General features: G+C 44.5%; 1 pseudogene; it reads left to right on the top strand.

The window, feature by feature from the left end:
- The first annotated feature begins 1,380 nt into the window (after positions 1-1,380).
- LOC142945217 (ornithine decarboxylase-like) lies at positions 1,381-6,026 on the top strand (annotated as a pseudogene).
- Positions 6,027-10,466: the final 4,440 nt, after the last annotated feature.

Here is a 10,466-nt window from a genome sequence, read left to right as displayed (position 1 = left end):
TTTTTATTTTGTTCGTCACGTGTTTGTTGTGTTACAAATGGGCTCCATCTGCATTGCATTGTGCATCCCTGTGTTGCATAACGACAATAAATGATCCATGAATCCTTGAACTACAATCAGTGATGTCCCTTGTGACAGGATCACTGCTCCTGCGGCTCCTTGATATTATGCACATAAGTCAACAGAATCATGATGACATCTGCTTCAATTGATAAGAGCCAGTCTCACTTCACATGCCATTCTCCCTCATCAACAGACAAGACACAGGACAAGTCTATCTCTACAAACTCTTGTCACAGCCTGACGAGCACACAGGCCGAACATGGCCCAAATTCTACAAACTATTAATTGTGTGTCGATTCATTCCTCAAGGCACCAACAGAGGCCTCCAAACCTGATGGCTTTGCCCATCAAAGACCCATGCCGTCCAACTTCATGAAGTTGCCAACTATTTTACATTGATTGACAAACCTGTCAGATGAAACCTTTTGGTGTATAATTGAGCTCAGGCACTCCCTGTAAGAGGTCACACCTTTATTCATTCATTCATTCATTCATTATCCAAACCGCATATCCTGTTCAGGGTAGCGGGGCGCTGGAGCCGATCCCAGCTGACATTGCGCGAAGGCAGGGTTCACCCTGGACAGGTCGCCAGTTCATCGCAGGGCACATATAGAGACAGACAAACATTCACGCTCACATTCACACCTACGGGCAATTTCGAGTCTCCAAATAACCTAAGCTGAATGTCTTTGGACTGTGGGAGGAAGCCGGAGAACCCGGAGGGAACCCACACTGCAACGGGGAGAACGTGCAAACAGAAGGACCACCTGGGATCGGGGATCGAACCCAAACAATAAATGTATCTCATGTCTGACTAGTGTCATCCTGACCTCACATCTAACCCTCTTCCATGAAAACAGCAGCACCTACCCTCCCCAACGCCATCCGAAAAAAGGACACCTGCAGGCAGACGAGATAATGTGCTCCAGTTTGTGTGAAGCATATATACTCTGTAAAACCTTTGACTTGATTAGACCTCTGAACCGTCCGTTAGGAAAGAGCTCTATCTGTTCAGCTGAATTATTCCAAGTGTCTGTTCAACATAATACTTAAAGGCATTTGACAGATTTCTCATCACTCTTATTTCTCACAGGGAAATGAATAGGTCTGTCTCAGGATTGCTACGATAACACTAACTTTTCCAGGGTGGAACATATGGAGGCGCATATCGGCCATGGTAAGATGTTTAATCTGTGATGATAATATTCATATGTGCCTACAGTTTGGGCTTTTGACAACTGTATTAGCGTGTTATAATATGTAGACAAACAGCTACAAATAAGTATTTTCCTGCTAGTCATCCCAGCACCAGTAACTATGAAGGGATCAGTTGTGCATGTTTTGTCCCCTGAGAACTGTTGCATTGACATTCTAGACAATGGAAGGACCATCAGAGACTTCCTAGACAATAAAATAAAAGAGCGTGGTTCAGCGGTGAGTATCAGAGACATCATGTCACCTAAGCTTTCCTAACTTTGAATCTCTGTGTAATTGTGTCCATGTATCGTGTGATAGTTGAGCTTTCTTGAGATGTGAACTAAATGTTGACTTTGCTCTATTTGTTCAGGACAATGAAGAGCCATTCTATGTGGCAAGTCTGGATAGTATATTTGAAAGGCACCTCAGGTGGCGTACTAACTTACCTCGAGTCAAGCCTTTCTATGCAGTGAAGTGCAACAACGATGCATCAGTTTTGAGGATGATGAGTGCTCTGGACACCGGTTTCGACTGTGCAAGCAAGGTACCGATGAAGTATTTCAAAGAGAATCCAGCTCTATGTTTTCTTTATTGTGGAGAAGCAGTTTGCTCATTTGAAACACGCTTTGGTCGATCACAGGTCGAGATCCAGCAGATGCTGTCCCTCGGAGTGACACCTGACAAGATCATTTACGCACACACAACCAAACCACTGTCGCACATCAAATATGCCTGTACTCATGGAGTCGATATGATGACTTTTGATAGTGAGGAAGAACTCCTAAAAATATCTCTTAGTCACGCCAAAGCCAAGTGAGTGAACAACTACTGATATTTTTTGCTCCTTTGTTTAGTTGATTATTGTCAAATTACAGATTAATACTTTTGAATCACTTTTTCCAGATTGGTAGTCCGCATCGCAGTGAATGACTCTGCATCCAAGATAGTTTGGTGCCAGACTGGAGTCAGTTGGTAAGCTGCTGGGACGTGCTGGAGAGCTTGGCTTGGAGGTCATTGGGGTCAGCTCATTGGGGTCAGCTTTCATGTGGGCAGCGGGTGCACTGGAAGTTTGCCGTTCAAGCAGGCCATCGCAGACGCTCGACGTGTCTTTGACATGGGGGTAAGTCATCGTCACAGCAATAGAATATTATAAAACTACAGTTACATTTACATAGAGGTAGAGCCATTTATCAGGTTTGTTGCGATGCATTAAAATAGGAATGAAAACGATCTCAACAAAGCAGTGTTGGCCAGACAAAATCTGAGTATGAGTCTGATTGTCAATACAAGGGACAGCACTGTTTCAACAGAGCTGCTCATGGGCCATCAGATCAGACAGCTGTTGTAGCTTGTTGTAGCTTGTTTGCATTGTATTTCCTAAGGTAGGTAAAGATATTGAAAAGGTAACCAAACCTTCTAACAAAATACTATTACATTTGTAAATCTAGATGTAATGTAAATGTTTTTTTAAGGGAAAAAAGGAGAGGTCGGTAGGGGACAACGGAGGAGCGAACGGGGCCCCTGCTAGTGTGTCTCCGCAGTGCATGTGGACCCAGGCGGACGAGTGTTAAACCCGTCCGATGCAGGATCTGTGAAAGCTGCAGCGGGTGAGGAGCTGGCTGGAGCCCTACTGAGGCACACTAGGAGGACGGCGCCTCCTCCCTCTCTCCATCCCTCCTTTCCTTCATCCCTCCATCCTCACTCAGTCTCTCTTCTGGCCTGGCATCTGGTTTCTGTTCTCGCGTTACATTTTATCTTAATAATCTTCATTTTTTTTTTTTATTCATTTCATTTTCTGATTTTAAACATCTTTCTCTCCGGCTATCGGGCGTACTCCCTCCCTCTTTATGTCTCTCCCTGTCTATCGCTGGGTCCATGTGTCGCTCTCCTGTATCCGTCTGTCCGTCTGTCAATCCGTGCGTGCGTCTGTCTGTCTGTCTGTCTGTCTGTCTGTCTGTCTGTCTGTCTGTCTGTCTGTCTCTCTGTCAGGCGGTGGGGGGCCCCGCGGCATGTGAGGAGGATGGCAGGGGGATCCTCACTTCCTGCGCGGCTGGTGGTCCTGAGTCACTCCCTGCGTGGGGCTGCCCATCTCTGTGAAGCCCTGGGGGTTAGGGCTGGGGCCCGAGCCCATCCCGCCTTTCTGTGGCTGTTTGACCTGGGTCAGGATGTCCCGGATCTTCCTCTGAGCCAACTGGAGGACAGAGGACAGATGAGAATGGTTTGTGACAAATTGAAAGCTACACTTGGTAAGGATCTGTGGGAATAAATATACAAAGATGGCGACTAGCTGGTGAACATAGTGGAGCATTTAGCAGCTAAAGAGACAGATATTTTCATCAGGAGGTGGTTAAGATCAAACCAGAGCATCAGGGAGACGGATAACCGGACTTGTATTTGTCAGGTGGCAAGAAACAGGTCTCAAAACCAATTTGCTAATCAACTTTAAAGGTGATTGTTCAACTGTATTTTACATGAATTACTTTTACAGAGTTGTATTTAATATGTTATAGCATATATATTCCTGAAGCTGAATTAAACATTTACAATACAAATTACAAAATCACATTTTTGATAGATTTAGCCCGAAGGTGGTCCATCTGCTTGTGATGTTCTTATGACTGGCCCATTACAGGTTTTTTTTCATTACAGTCTTGGCCGTTATCTCGTTGTCAGGCATGCTAATAGCTTGTATCAACATTTGCTGCTTGTTAGCTTTAGCTTTAGCATGGGCTACAATCTTTTATAGTCCTCTGTTTTGGTACATTTTCTTTAGTTAGAACTTTATTCTGTCCAACTGCACGTTGTCCCGAAAACAAACGCTCAGTGTTCTGAAGGCCCATTGCTCCAAAAGTACACACCCATCTGCACCGAAAAGAAGCACATGGCTAATTAATATGTAGATTGACGGCGAAGGGATGACCCGCTCTACTGCCTCTGGTTATCCTACCCAGATATTCTAACCCTAAACCTAACCAACCCAACCAACAAAGGCAACGAGTAATCAGAGGAAGAGTACAATGGGTCATGCCTTTGATGGCAGGAAAAAAGGATATGGGCATTATGCGTAATAATTAGCCATGTGCTTCTGTTTGTTACAATAGGCAGTGGGCCTCAGAAACAATGGTCATTTGTTTTTGGGACAACAGCCTTTGGACAAATGGGCTTTTCGGACTATTGGGTTTTTGTTAATAATGGGCCGTCGGAACAATGGGCAGTCCCCTAGACGGTGCGTCCAAACTTGTAAAACCTTTATAAATCGTGCCTTATTAGACAGTGTTTTTCAGAATTTGTTGGGCCCCCAGATGAGTCTCTTGGATATTGGCGGAGGGTTCTCTGGGAGAGAGGACTGTCAAGTCGCATTTGAAGAGGTACAAGAAAGAAAATATTCAGTGTTAGTTAATGTTAATTATGTAAACTATTTTCTCAATACGTGTCCGGTTTTCCGTCCAATTACAAGGCTCGTACTTCATAGAAACACATGCAGAAACCTTACCTGTGTTGCCTGTAATGCCAGCCACAATGGTTACTGTAGGTCACTTTGTAATAAAGTATCAGATAGAAGGTGAATGGAGGTCATTAGAGGTGTAATACCTGTGAAATATGCTATTAACCCATCATGATTTCCTCTCCTAGTTTTCAGAAGTTATTAACGGAGCACTGGAGGAATTCTTCCCGAGGGGTGCAGATTATTGCAGAACCAGGCCGCTACTACGTGGATTCAGCCTTCACACTTGCAGCGAATGTCATTGCCAAAAGAGTAATCGCGAAGAGTAATGGATGAAGAGTAATGGATGAACATAACGGAAATGTATAGATATATCGCTCTGGCTGTTCAGTATTAACACAGAATTATACAATGTGCGATTGTATTTAAATGTTCTTGATGAAAAACAAAACTAAATGTTTAGGTGACAGCTATCAGATGAGTCTGATGGCACCACATGGCAAAGCACCACTACATCGAGAAGCATCTTCAGGAGACATCCATGCTAAGCCTCAGAGTGGGTGCAGTGACTTGCAGGGTTATGAATACTCATTTTGTTCATTCACAAAAGACCACGTGCATGGTGGTTGCATGCACCACATGCAACCACCACCTGGTTGCATGTGGTGGAAGGACAGAGAAAAGCACCATTTTTATTATACATTTTCTATTATTTTCAACATCATTGTAAATTCCTGCATAGTTGCCATTTTATTGACTTTAATTATTTTGCTTGTATTTTTTTTTTCAGATGGTAAGGACAACTGACAGAACAATGATGTACTACCTTAATGATGGAGTGTATGGCTCCCTGAGTTGCGTTATCAATGATGCTGCCCACACCCAGGTTGAACCATACCTTAACAGGGTAAATATCAACCCCATAAGAACATCAATATGGGACGATTTTTCAAAACACTAGATTAGGATTTTTATGTCCAATGCCAATGATTTAAAATCCTCGCGTTCCACAGTATCTGAGCAAGCTAACCATTGTGGTTGTATAAATAATCTGTGGTTAGGCAAGTAACACACTTTGTTATGACAAGGGAAAGATTGTGGTTATGGTTGATAGAAAGGCAACATGAATTGTAGGTCTGTGACAGACAGTCAGGCTGCAACCTCCACATGCTTATTGTCCACCTAAAGAGGACACTACTTCAGTGCATGCATTAGCACTGAGCACTAGCGTTGGACATAAATCTTGAGTTGTGGAATTGTTCCATACTAACATAATTGCTTGGGATACTTGGTTGTATATTAATGACCCAACCTGATATCATCGTCATACACAGTAACTAAGAATTGATTGTTAAAAAAAGATGTGGAAGCAACCTCTGCTTCTGAAAAGCGAAGCCAATGCGGAGGTGTCGGAAACTTGCATTCTTTCCACTGACCAGAAGAGCTCGAGTCTACAGTCGTGCAATGTCTACAGTGACTGTAGACATTTACGCGTCCTCATTGGTCAGTTTGACTGTGGACTACCAATTGGATCGGAGGAACCGACTGCAGACCACCAATCACAAGTGGACCTGCAAATCTTGACTACGTCACGTTAGAGTTGCGAATCTACCCACAGCGTTGACCTTGCAGTAATTCTGGTAAGACTGAAATATTTTTGTCTTTATAATTATTTTTACAAAACACTGTTTATACTGCACAATTGTCTTTTGGTCGTTTGGAAAAAAATGGACATAGTGTTAACGTTAGCTAGCTAGCTAAGACTTCCTTCAACAGGTTAGGTGACTTCGCCGCTAGTTCACGGTTAGCAGCTCTCAATAACATCTCTTTGAAATTGTATTACTGTCAATATCTATTTTATCTTGTGTTAACCTTTAAATACTGTTCAAATCCGAACACAACACAACAGCAAGTGTTCGGAGTGTGCGGCTGGGTCAGGTAACTTTACGTGTTCAGCTAAGGCTAACGGTCGACATCGCTCAGCGAGACTTCTTTGAAACTATAACGCATTTGTTATAACGTTACCACTACTGAAAATGATTTGTCATTATGCATTTTATCTTGTGTTAACCCGTTAACCCTTGCATACGGTTCAAATCATGATGCTCGAGTACGGGCCGGGTCCGGTAAGATAACGTTAACGTTATCTAGCGTCTCTAAATATAACCTCTTAAATCATTATTACGAATGCCAATTATTCTTTGCATCCAAAAACAGCCAGTCAGTCACTCATTCATCAATAGATAACCAACTATTAGCCAGTGTTCCAGAGACAGTGTTTTTGAGAGTTTAAATTCGTTCTTCTAATAATTTACGTGCTGTCACAAACACCTTCTTGCTCGTGTGTTTATTATCCATTTAACGTTATATTATCAAAGACAAGAGAATTTAAGAACTACAATGACTTCTGTCAGCGTGTTTTTTGTCTCCGTTGCTGTGGTTATGACTGGTATACGGTACGGAATATGGAATAATAGAAGATCCATATTTCTGATGTCTTACTGGCACGATGACATGTATACTCTTAGTTGATCAAAATAGTTGATCAAACGATTGATCAAATATCAGAGGAATACGTTGTACGTTCATTGTTACATTAGTAATTAGTATTATTATAATATAACAATATCTAATATTATAATAATAATATTTTGTTGTTGTGGTGTTACTCTACAAGTGTATTTCAGCTACATTTGAAGATGGCGACCCCCGTAATCCGCATCATCAACCCAGATGCCCCTGGGAATCGTCAGCAGGCCGTAGTGACAGCGACCAAAGAAGCCCGTGACTACAGGGAGAAGAGGATGACGACACACCACCTCAAGCTCAACCTGGACAAAACCGAGCTACTGTTCCTCCCGGGGAAGGGTTGCCCGCACCGAGACCTGTCCATCACCATTGATGATACCGTGGTGACGCCAACTCAGACTGCGAGAAACCTGGGTGTGACCCTGGATGACCAACTGTCGTTCTCAGCAAACATTGCATCGGTTACACGCTCCTGCAGATTTCTGCTCTACAACATCAGGAGGATTCGCCCCTTCCTCACTGATGAGACGGCGCAGGTGCTAATCCAGGCTCTTGTCATCTCCCGCCTGGACTACTGCAACTCACTACTTGCCGGAGCCCCGGCGCTGGCCATCAGACCTCTGGAGCTTGTCCAGAAAGCTGCAGCTCGCCTGGTGTTCAATCGCCCCAAGTTCTCCCACACAACTTGCCTTCTCCGTTCTCTACACTGGCTACCTGTAAGAGCCCGCATCCAGTTTAAGACTCTGGTGCTAGCCTACAGGGCAGTGAAAGGAACAGCTCCTTCCTATCTTCAGGCCATGGTCAAGCCCTACACCCCGGCCCGACCACTTCGCTCTGCTACCTCGGGGCGACTGGTTGCCCCGTCGCTCAGAGGTCCCTGCGGCCGATCGACCCGGTCGCGGCTGTTTTCTGTCCTGGCCCCACAGTGGTGGAATGAACTCCCCACTGACGTCAGGACGGCAGAGTCGCTGCCCATCTTTCGGCGCAGGCTGAAAACTCACCTCTTCAAGAAGGCCTACCCTTCCGCTTAGCACTTACCTAGCATCTACTGTATTCATACTAGCTTATTGCACTTATTGTTTTTATATTAGCTTGTGGCACTTATTGCATTCCTTTGTTTCTGCACTGTACGTTGGCTCTGGTTTATGCTCTTAGATGCTTGTTTGAGGTAGGGACATGCACTTATTACTTCTGGTGACTAGTTGTTCTCTCGAAAACCGATGTTGAATACACTTATTGTAAGTCGCTTTGGATAAAAGCGTCTGCTAAATGACTGTAATGTAATGTAATGTAAAGAAGAGAGCGGTCTTCCCTAAACCTCCACTGGAGCTGCTGTACGAGACCTCTTCTCTGGCCCACGCAGAGAAGCTCCTTCGAGCAGAGGGTGTCCCTGCACCATCGCGTTAGCTGTGTCTGGGAAAGCTGGTGGTTCCGTTTGGCCAGTATGAAAATGCTCCATTCCACTGGCTTGTGGCAAATGATGTGGGCTACATGAAGTAGTAAGCATGTTATATTATCATTATTATATCAATACCATTGTAGGCTATGCAGTTTAAATACAATGTTTATGGGCCTGTATATCTGTTTGCACAAAAACTATCAGTGTTTATTATTCATCTTTGCAAAGTTTCTTTACTCATTATCTCCAGTGCAGTGATATTAATGACATCAATACTAAGTTGATGTGTATGATTTCAGCATGCTCGACAAACACAGAGCGGAGGTAACAAACCCACAGAGAAAGGGGAAGGTGGGGAACCAGTGGGTGAAGGACTACCTGAATGAGTACGCAGAGAGCTTCCCACAAGTCTCCAGTCTCCTTGAGGCCAACATCGACAGGTGTATCTATGGCCAGAGAGGGTTTGAGCACCACACCTTTCTGGAGATGTGGGAGCTCTACAGCCAGCACCTCACCCAAAAAGACAGGCCAGAGCAGTTCAGTGCTGAGCAGAGGGAGCTCATACAGAAGGCCTCCAGTTCTGTGAGGAGGTGGCTGAACACACCGGTGACCCACATCACAAGTGTACAGATGAAGAGGTTCAGAAAGTACATCAAGGAGAAGGAGCAAGTGAGTGTTGATTTGATTATTCATATGTTATGAAGAGCAGAATAGCATAATAAAGGAAAATTGTTCAAATGACTGATATTTTATCCACCTCTGCAAAATGTGTTTCTTGGCTTTTGGTCATTAAAAACTAGTACGTCATAATATGTAGATAGTAACTTTACATTTGTTGTCCAGCAGGCTAGCACCAGGTGTGATCCCTCATCATGGTCAGGTGATGATGCTGAGCTGGTTGCTGCAAGCCAGACTGTGGAAGGTCAGTTAGATACACAATTAATAGACAGCAAAACATTTAATAGAAAATATAATACAATACAATACAAAACTACTTTGTTTGGTAAATTCTTAGACTTGCTCAAGTCCCAAGAGCCCGCATGTCCCAAGACTAGCAGCCAGTCCCAGGGCTCCCGGCCCACAGACAGGACCAAGCAGCGGAATCAGCCAGAGACAACCGTCCGGCCGAAACAGCCAGGGACCTTTTTCCGGCCGAAACAGCCAGGGACCTTTTTCCGGCCGAAACAGCCAGAGACCACGGCCACCGTCCGGCCAAAACAGCCAGAGACCACCGTCTGGCCAAAACAGCCAGAGACCACCGTCCGGCCAAAACAGCCGGAGACCACCGTCCGGCCAAAACAGCCAGAGACAACTAGCCAGCCCACAGATACCCCGTCCACAACCAGGGGTCCTGATTACTCTCCTGTAAGTGATAGTGACATTATATGCAAACAATGTAAAGTTTTACATGTTTGTTAAATTGGTTTCATGTTTTAACAATATTTTGTACACAATAATAACCAAAAGTTTTGTATGTGTGTTGCAGGTGGAGCTGGAGGGTTGGGTGCGTTCGTGGGAAGACCCCAATGGCGTCCCATCTGCAGACATTTCCTGGCTGAAAGAGGACACAGAACGAGGCCTGTTCACCCCCGTTCAAATCTTTAAGAACATCACTGGTCAGTTAAAGAGGCGACGGGTGATAAAATCAGACCGTATGTGGTTTTATCCACCAGAACCTCCTGGCTACGTCAAGGGTGCTCTGCCAACTCCACAGCTCTTTTTTCGGAGCCGCGTCTTTGTGTGGCGCCCTGTTGGAGTTTGGAGATACTCCCTGAAGTGTCCTCGAGGTGATGACTGTGTGGGTCAAGGACGGAACGTTCACCTCTACAAGTC

Source organism: Anarhichas minor, unplaced genomic scaffold, assembly GCF_050575085.1.
Source record: "Anarhichas minor isolate MPS153535 unplaced genomic scaffold, ASM5057508v1 ptg000007l, whole genome shotgun sequence".
Taxonomy (NCBI): Eukaryota; Metazoa; Chordata; class Actinopteri; order Perciformes; family Anarhichadidae; genus Anarhichas; species Anarhichas minor.
This window is presented reverse-complemented; position numbering and strand designations above follow the sequence as displayed.